This window comes from Dipodomys ordii, unplaced genomic scaffold (genome assembly GCF_000151885.1).
Source record: "Dipodomys ordii isolate 6190 unplaced genomic scaffold, Dord_2.0 Scaffold112, whole genome shotgun sequence".
Classification (NCBI taxonomy): Eukaryota; Metazoa; Chordata; class Mammalia; order Rodentia; family Heteromyidae; genus Dipodomys; species Dipodomys ordii.
In genome coordinates, this window is record NW_012267328.1 from 1,764,809 (window position 1) to 1,773,876 (window position 9,068).

Genomic DNA, 9,068 nt, shown 5'->3' on the forward strand with positions numbered 1-9,068 from the left:
AGGAGGAGGAGGAAGAAGAAGAAGAAGAAGAAGAAGAAGAAGAAGAAGAAGAAGAAGAAGAAGAAGAAGAAGAAGAAGAAGAAGAAGAAGAAGAAGAAAGTTACTTCTCCATAAAGTGAGAATGGAAATCCTACGGATGCCATCCAACCACCCCCAGCCAAGAGCACGGTACCAGATGGGCTGGTGGGGTGTGCTTTTATCCCAGCACTGGGAAGTCTCAGACAAGGGGGTTCCCAGTTTGTGGCCAAGCCAGGGCTACAATTGAATCAAAAGTGGCCCAACAAGAGCAAGATTGTGATGCTCTGATTCAAGTTCCAAGGTTTTCTTTCTTTTCTCTTCTCCCCAGGTGACCATCCCTGAGCTGGGGGGGGGGGGTGGCAAAAAAATAACAAGGAGACACCTGCAGCTGTGAGCCATGGCGATCCTCACAGACCAGGACTGTGTGCGCCCTGGGAAGGAGGTAAAGGACCTGGGTATTAAGGGATCACAAGAAGGGCTGGGAAGGTGGCTCAGTGGTAGAGTGCTTGCCTAGCATGCATGAAGCCCTGGGTTCGATTCCTCAGTACCACAGATACAGAAAAAGCAGGAAGTGGCGCTGTGTGGCTCAAGTGATAGAGGGCTAGCCTAGAGCACAGAGAGGTTCAAGGACAGTGCCCAGGCCCTGAATTCAAGCCCCAGGCCTGGCAGGAGGAGGAGGAGGCCAGGAAGAGAGCCAGGAAGCGGCCCAATGGGGACCCATTCCAGGATTACCCACTCTGCCAGGACAAGGCCCCAAGGAATGGCCACATGCCGATGGCGACTCCCTGGAGATTGAAGCAGCTAAGCCTAGTACAGTGCCACATGGCTGTAGCCCCCGATACTCAGCAGAGGGGGGCGGGGGCAGGGGGCAGGGGTGGAGTGAGCTCAGGAGTTCAAGGCCAGCCTGAGCAATATAGTGAGACTCCACCTCACGAAATAAAACACTTACCCGCTTTTCACTCTTATGCATAGTGTAAATGAGGCTTCAGATACTTTTATAGCTTGATGTCACGATCTAAGAGTAAATCATCAACCTGCCAGCTCAAGGGTATGTCTGTGCAACACACACACACACACACACACACACACACACACTCTGGAACTGCCCTTGGAAACAGAACACTTTGCCCTCCTTCAAACAGTGAGTAGGTAGTAGCTATCAGCTAAGTTACCAAACCCAGAGAGTGCTGACCTTCGACCCCTGCCGGGGCGGGGCGAGGCTGGCTTCCAGGAGGAAGGCCGGGAGCCAGCCTACCCACCTGGACAGGTGTTCCTCCTTTCCTCCCACGCCAGCTAGCCTTGGAGGCAAAGACGGGCTAGGTTGGAAGGACCGAAGCGGGGTTGGGGTGAGGCGTTAGGCACAGATTTCTGAAGCACAGGACACATTGTTTTTTAAAGTTGATTGCCACAACTTAAGGGGCAGAAGGGCAGAGCCTTACCCAGAGCACCAGATCAGCCCCACGGCAGAGCAGCCGCAAGCCCCCACCCTGCCGGAGGAAACAGGAACAACAAGGCAGGGGTACGCGGGCGCGTGGCCACACAGACACCCTCGGAGCCCTCACCGCAACTTCACGCGGAGATGACCACTTCCCACTTGGCCGTGTGCTCACGGGACCCGGGAACCTCAAGCCGGGTGCCAGGGGCTCACCTCTCTCCTCCTCGGTGCTACTCAGGAGGCTGAGAGCAGAGGCTCTGGAGGTTGGAGGCCAGCCCAGGCAGGAGTCTGTGAGACTCTTTATCTCCAAAGAACCACCCAAAAAGCTAGAAGTAGAGCTGTGGATCAGGTGGTAGAGTGCTAGCCTTGAGCAGTAGAGACTCAGGGACAGCACCCAGGCCCTGAGTTTGAGCTCCAGGACCAACACACACACACACACACACACACACACCACAGAATAAATAAAATCAACTGCCAGAAACTCCTTTATGACAAAACGTCCAAAGTGGGAGGTGGAGGTTCTTGCCCGTCTGGTGTTAAGCCGGTGTTAAACCAGCCTTTCGTCTCTCCCCTCTTCCCCCTGGCCAGGCCTCTCCCGCAGCCCCGCTGCCCAGAGCTCTTATCTTTACAATTCCCAGAGTAAACTTTCTCAGAGAGCAGTTCCAAACCTGCGCTGCTCTGCTCTGAGATCTTTGCTGAATGTCTGTTACTCTTTGGACAAAGTCCCAAGTCTTTAGTGCGGTTTACAAGGCACTTTACGGTCTGGTGTCAACCCTCTAATTGCTTTGAACTGCTTTTAAAATGAAAATTCATGTTGGGCCCTGCAGGGGCTGGATCCGCTGGCCTCCCTGACTTACCTCCCCTGCCAGTCTCCCTCCCCCCACTCCCTACTGGCCGGCTTGGTTTTGTTTTCTTGAACTAGGGTTTAAACTCCAGAGCCCTGAACCTGTCCTGTGGAACTCCAGTTGAACCACACCTCCAACACAGTTTTTTGCTGGTTGATTGGAGTTGGGAGTCTAGCAAAGTGTGCTGTTTGGCCTCCAACCAAGCTCAATCCTCCAGACCTCAGTCTCCTGAGTGTCTGGGATTTGGGGCATGGTCCTCAGCGCCCGCCTTCTGCGTGGTCACACGGGGTGGCCGTCGGCCTCTTCTGCCCGCAACCCTGGTGCCACGGTGGCTCCTGAAGCAGCGCCTGGCATGTGGCGGTGGGCAGAGACCAGCTGTTGCCGGGCACAGGAAGAGTCACCTTGTGGATTTGGAATCCAAGGCGCAGAGAGGCTCGGGGACCTGCTGAGCTGACAGAGCGGAGGTGGAGGGGGTCACCTGTGATCCATCCGCTCAGGAGCAAGTTCGAAGCCAGCCTGGGGAGGGAAAGTCCCTGAGACTCTGCATCTCCAATGAGCCACACACTCACGCCTTTAAAAAAAAAAAAAAAAAAAAGGCCAGAAGTAGAGCTGTGGCTCCAGCGGTAGAACACGAGCCTTGAGCTTTAAAAAGCTAAGGCACGGCGCCCCGGCCATGAGTTCAAGCCCCAGGACCAGCAAATACAATAACTAAATTCATTCATTAAAAAAAAAAAAACAAAGCAGATCAGCCAATCAGGAGTCTCGTCCTGAGCTGCTCACCCCTCACGGGGGTGCCCAGCACTCCACCCCTCACCCGGGCTCCTGGCTGCGTCCACTGTGATGTCACCACACACACACACACACACACACAAGCACACCAGGCTCATCCCTGCCCACTGTCTCCTGAGTTGAGGGACCGGCGGCAGACACCCAGGGCTGGGCACCTGAATGCACACGGAGCCAACACCAGGAAGGCCTCTCCCGGCCACGCCGGGCCAGCCTCTGGTCTCCACGCCACGTCATTCCGGCCTGTTCTTCACACCCGAGTCTACTATAACCAGATACATGGGTCGGCGTCCGGGCCCCGCACACGAGCCGAGGGTAATTACAGTCGCCCACCCCTGCGGAAGTGTGACACCGGCTTTGAGGCCCAGATTCTCCCCCGCCCCACCCCCATGAAGCAGTGATTCACACTGATCACAGGTGCTCCTTGGCTTCTGTTGTATTAATGACAGGTTCTAGACATTTCCACATGGATGACAGCTTCCAGATTGCATCAGAGAGGCACCCGGGCCAGTCCATCCAATCGAACAACCTGTGAGCCCCGGTTGAGAACCAGACCCTGTGAGGGGCTGGGAATGTCTGTGCAAGTTTGAATCCCAAGCTGGAAAGAGAGAGCAGGCCAGGAAACAGAGGAGAAAGGTGAGCAAATGGAGTACAACCAGGAAGGGACCAAAGAAGCCCAGGGACCAAAGAAGCCCAGAAAAGAGCATGTTTGGTTAATAAAAAGGGTTTTCAAGGCTGGGTTTTAAAGTAGGAGTAGGAGTTCACTAAGAACTCAAAAAGAGAGCCTTTCACTACAGAAGGGGACAGTGCATCAAGTGGCATGTAATGGAGAGTCAGAAGTGACAAGAGAAGCAGCTACAGATTCCCACGGGAGTGTGCCTGACAGGTTCCACATCTGTGCCAAGACACCGGAATCTATGTTGAAGGTGGTATAGCCCAGAGAGGCCCTGTCCTGAGACCCTCCAGCGTGCTAGGGAGAGGATCGGATTAAACCAGCCCCTGGGCAGGAAGGGCCTTGAAGTGTGTAAATGAGCTGCTAATAGGCACTGATGGCTGGTGCCTGTAATCCCTGTCATCCCAGCCACTCGGGAGGCTGAAGATCTGAGGATCCCAATTCAAAGCCAGCCTGGGCAGGAAACTCTGTGATTCTTGTCTCCAATGAACCACCAAAAAGCCAAAACTGGAGCCGTGGCTCCGGTGGTAGAACCCTAGCCTTAAGCACAAAAGCTCAAGGACAGCGTTCAGGACTTGAGTTCAAGCCCCAGGACTGGCACGAAAGAGGGGGGGGGGGGGGGGGGGGAGGAAGGAGAGGGAGAGAGAGAGAGAATGGAGAGAGAAGAGACAGAGAGAGAGAGAGAGAGGAGCTGAGCAGAGCGAGCTGCAGAGCCCAGAGACAGGCACCCTTCCCTGTGGAGAAAGAAAATGCCCCAGAGAATACACACACACACACACACACACACACACACACAGAGCCCAGTCACCCCAGCTGGGCCGGGAGAGGCGTGTCATGAACTCTCCCAGCAAGCTGACTTTTAGGACCGAACCCAGGGACAGGAGCCGCACTGACAGAGCTGGGAGCCGGAGGAAGGGCTGTGACTTCCCACTGATTTATTCCTGTGTCTTCAGGAAGTGCCACCACCCACCAAGGCCCCAAACTGGGGTCCGGGGAACCCTAAAACCTTCCTGGCACCCCTCTCCCTTCCCCACCCCTCTCCCTCTCCTCCTCGGGTTGTCTGGAGCCAAGGTTCGGTCTCTACACAGCCCTCCCGAGCCGCGCCCCGCCTCCACCTCGCCGATCTGAACTGTGACCTGGAAGGCAGGGCCGTATCTTGGTCTCGACTTCTCAGAACATTGCCTGGGGCCTTGGGAGAACTCCAGACGCAATTTGTTAATGACCTTTGGGGCTCTTTGTCTGTTTCTTTCGTACTGGGGCTGGAACCCTGGCCTGGTACTCTAGCCCTAGAGACCAGTGTCACGGCTTTCTGCAGATTAGCTGGAGATTAAAGCGCCTGGAGATTTGTCCTTGTGGGCTGGCTAGAAACTTTAATCCTCAGACCTAAACCTCCTAAGTAGCTAGGATTACAGGCGGGAGCCAATGTCTGGCTGAGGGTTTAAAAAAACCTGTTTTTGTTTTTGTTTTGCTCCTGGAGGAGTTTGGTTTTTTTGTAGTTTTGGTTTTTTTTTTTTTGTCAGTTGTTGGTCTTGAACTCAGGGCCTAGGCGCTGTCCCTCAAGCTCTTCAGCTCAATCCTAGGGCTCTACCACTTGAGCCACAGGGCCACTTCTAGTTATCTGGTGGTTTTTTTTTGGAGAGAAGAGTCTCACAGACTTTGCTGCCCGGGCTGGCCTTGAACTGAGATCACTCAGATCTCAGCCTCCTGAGTAGCCAGGATGACAGGCGTGAGCCATGCGCGCCCGGCTCCCGTGTTCCCTTCCCATCCGCCATCATCCCTCACAGCCTGCTCTTGTTTAACAATTCTCTCCTTCTCCTAGGCCAAGCCTCCGGGCCTGGAACATAGTTCCAGCGTTGTTTGCGCTTGTCGGCATCCTGTGCTTGAACTGTCGCGGTGGCGTGAGGGTGGCGGAAGTGACCGGGGTGGTGGTGAGGATTCAGGTCTCCGTGACGCTCTCTGCAGCAGGCTGGGGCTTGAGTCTGGGAAGCCCAGGGCTTATTGGGGTGTGTTCTTGGCCATCTTTCTGCAGTAGGACCCTGGGCTACGGCTTGACCTGAGACACAGCTTGATCATGGTGTATGTATGTGGGGTGTGTGTTTGACGTCAGACACAGCTTGATCGTGGTGTATGTGTGGGGGGTGTGTTTGACGTCAGACACAGCTTGATTGTGGTGTATGTGTGTGTGGGGGGTTTGACGTCAGAGACAGCTTGATCGTGGTGTATGTGTGTGGGGGGTGTTTGACATTAGACAGCTTGATCGTGGTGTATGTGGGGGGGTGTTTGACGTCAGACACAGCTTGATCGTGGTGTATGTGTGGGGGGGGTGTTTGACGTCAGACACAGCTTGATCGTGGTGTATGTGTGTGGGGGGTGTACTAGACATCAGACACAGCTTGATCGTGGTGTATGTGTGGGGGGTGTGTTTGACGTTAGACAGCTCGATCATGGTGTATGTGTGTGGGGGGGTGTTTGACGTCAGACACAGCTTGATCGTGGTGTATGTGTGGGGGTGTGTGTTTGACGTTAGACAGCTTGATTGTGGTGTATGTGTGGGGGGGTGTGTTTGATGTCAGACACAGCTTGATCGCGGTGTATGTGTGTGGGGGTATGCTTGGTGTTAGACACAGCTTGATCGCGGTGTATGTGGGGGGGTATGCTTGGTGTTAGACACAGCTTGATCGCGGTGTATGTGTGGGGGGTATGCTTGGTGTTAGACACAGCTTGATCGCAGTGTATATGTATGTGTGTGGGGTGTGTTTGACGTTAGACGGTTTGATCGTGGTGTATGTGTGGGGGGTGTGTGTGCTTACTTCATTCAAGACATCATCACGGAGCCTACCATCTGCCTTCTCCTCAGATACCCACTGGGCAAAAGCAAATGAAAACCTCAGGCTTCCTCTTCCCTTTGCAAGAGGGGCTGGGTTTACGGTGACAATAAACCCTGGGCCGGGAAAACTGGCCCTCGGCCCATTCAGGTTTTCTGTCCAGCTCCTACATTCGCTGTGCCAGGAATGGTGCTGAGGATAGGTCAAGAGGGAGAAAATGCAATAATCAGACGTTGCTAGTGAAGGACTGGGACTGAGAGCCAAAAAAGAACTAGCTGGAAACTGAGGCATACTGACCTCTCTCAGGGAACAGTTAATTAGCCCTGGTTAGGTTGTTAGGGGTAGAGACAACGTCCAATATGGTGGAAAACAAGGATGCAGCACAAGAATGGCTCTCTTCTTCCCATCAGGCCGTGGGGGGATGGGAATCCAGCGCCTTGACGCACGCACCTCACGAAGGCAGAGGTGCTCATGCTCCTGGGGTCTCGGATGATGGAAAGGAGACTTCCGAGCTCAAGCTCCAACGAGAAGGTCCACAGGGGCGCCCGGCCACAGGTCAGCCAAAGCTCCCGCCCCTCCCAAGAGGACCGGACTCTGCTTCAACTGACACCCTGTCTTTTAACTTTTTTCCTTCAATGTGACCACATCGTACCTTGTGGTTCTCATTTTGGAGTGGGGGGGGGCAGGGATCATTTGCAGGACTAGAACCCTTGCTGCTTGCTGCTCAGGGTCTTCTTGGCACATCCCTATTGAAGTGACTGTGTGTGATTCTTTCTGAGAACAACACAGCTGAAGCCACAACTTTTACATCACCCTCGCGTGCTCTCACCTCTGTGGCCACAGAAACTGGGAACGGCTTCTGCCCCAAATGTACCCACGTTGCCATGAGAATTGTTTCTAGCTCCCCTTTAGGCCTGTCAGGGGGCCTGGACATCCCTTCCCCCAGACTCCTGCTCTGGTACTATCACAGAGAGGCCGGAAACCGTGCAGAGCTTGCGACCCTAGGGAACTTGGGGTGCGTTCACAGGAGGCTCAGAGATCACTCATACGAGTGTGGACTCTTGGAGACTGTGTCAGATCAGAAGTCCTGACTGTCAATGAAATGACGGGAAGCAGGATCATTCTAGAATATCTAGGGTTCTGTAGGGGATGGAAAAGCAACAGACTTGTAAACAGGAAGAAAAAGTTCACCACTCAGTTCGGAGCTGCCACGTCTCCTACCTGGGCACTTGGAAGTAAGGATGACAAATCACCACAGGGACAAAGGTCAGCATGGTGGGAACAAGGATATGGCACAAATCACCTTCTTGTTTGGGGCCCAGGTGGGGGGGTGGTGGGAGGGGACTCCAGGACTGCATCAGCCCCTCCCCTAAGCCCCAACTTCTGACACAGATGTATTGGGAACTTTAAAACTCAAGCCTGAGTTTTGCCTTCCAGGGAGAACCGGTCCCATACCAGGCCCTCAGAATCATTTGCGTGGGGTGCCAGCGGCTCACGTCTTCCTATTTCCTGAACTACTCAGGAGGCTGGGATCGGAGCGCTGCTGATAGAAGCCAGCCCTGGCAAGGAAAGTCTTGGGAGACTCTTACCTCCAATGAACCACCAAAAAGAAAAGCCAGAGGATGAGCTGAGGCTCAAGGAGGTAGAGCACCAGCCTTGAGCACAAACGCTCAGGGACAGCCAGCAGCACCCAGGCCCTGAGTTCACACACACACACACACACACACACACTCATTTGGTTCCTGGTGGGGCAGACATATATGTTTCTTCTCAGCTGCCAAGGGCCTTCTGCCCCTAATGTTGTATATCCAAGAATGTCCTTGGCCTTTGGCAGGAAGGCTGGGGGGGGGGGGGTCTGCAGGGAGGATAGCAGGGCTCTGGCGACTTGCTGGAAGGGAAAACAGAAAGCTGGCCCTCACTGCAGCCCCAACCACCTGCTCAAGTCCCTGGATTCCTGGACCTGGGGAGAACCCCGCAATCCCCAGGACCCCCCAGGTGTCCCCAGGACCCTCCAGGGCCCCCAGGAGTCCCCAGAGCCAGCCCCAGGCCCCCTCCAGGGCCCTCCAGGAGTCCCCAGGACCCTCCAGGGCCCCCAGGACCCCCCAGGGTCAGCCCCAGGACCCTCCAGGGCCCCCAGGATTCCCCAGGACTAACCCCCTTTGCCCTCCTGGGGGGGCACAGAGGGGCGTCCAGGCCTGGCTGCAGGAACGGAGCACCTAGCCTTCCTGCCTGTGACTCAGTTTCCCCTTTGTCATGGGGGCCAGGCTGGCAAGCGCTAGGGGCCGCAGGTGCAGCGAGCGCGTCCCAGGGCGAGCCTGGCCACGGCGGGCTGGCAGGACGCGGGCCCTGGCGGCGCCACCATCACCATCACCATTACTATTACTGTTGTTGTTGTTGTTGGGGGCCGCGGCCAGGCCCGCCCTGATTCCCTCGGAAGGACTTGGACTCGCAAACGCTTGCGCTTTCCCCACGGCGCGAAGGCCCGC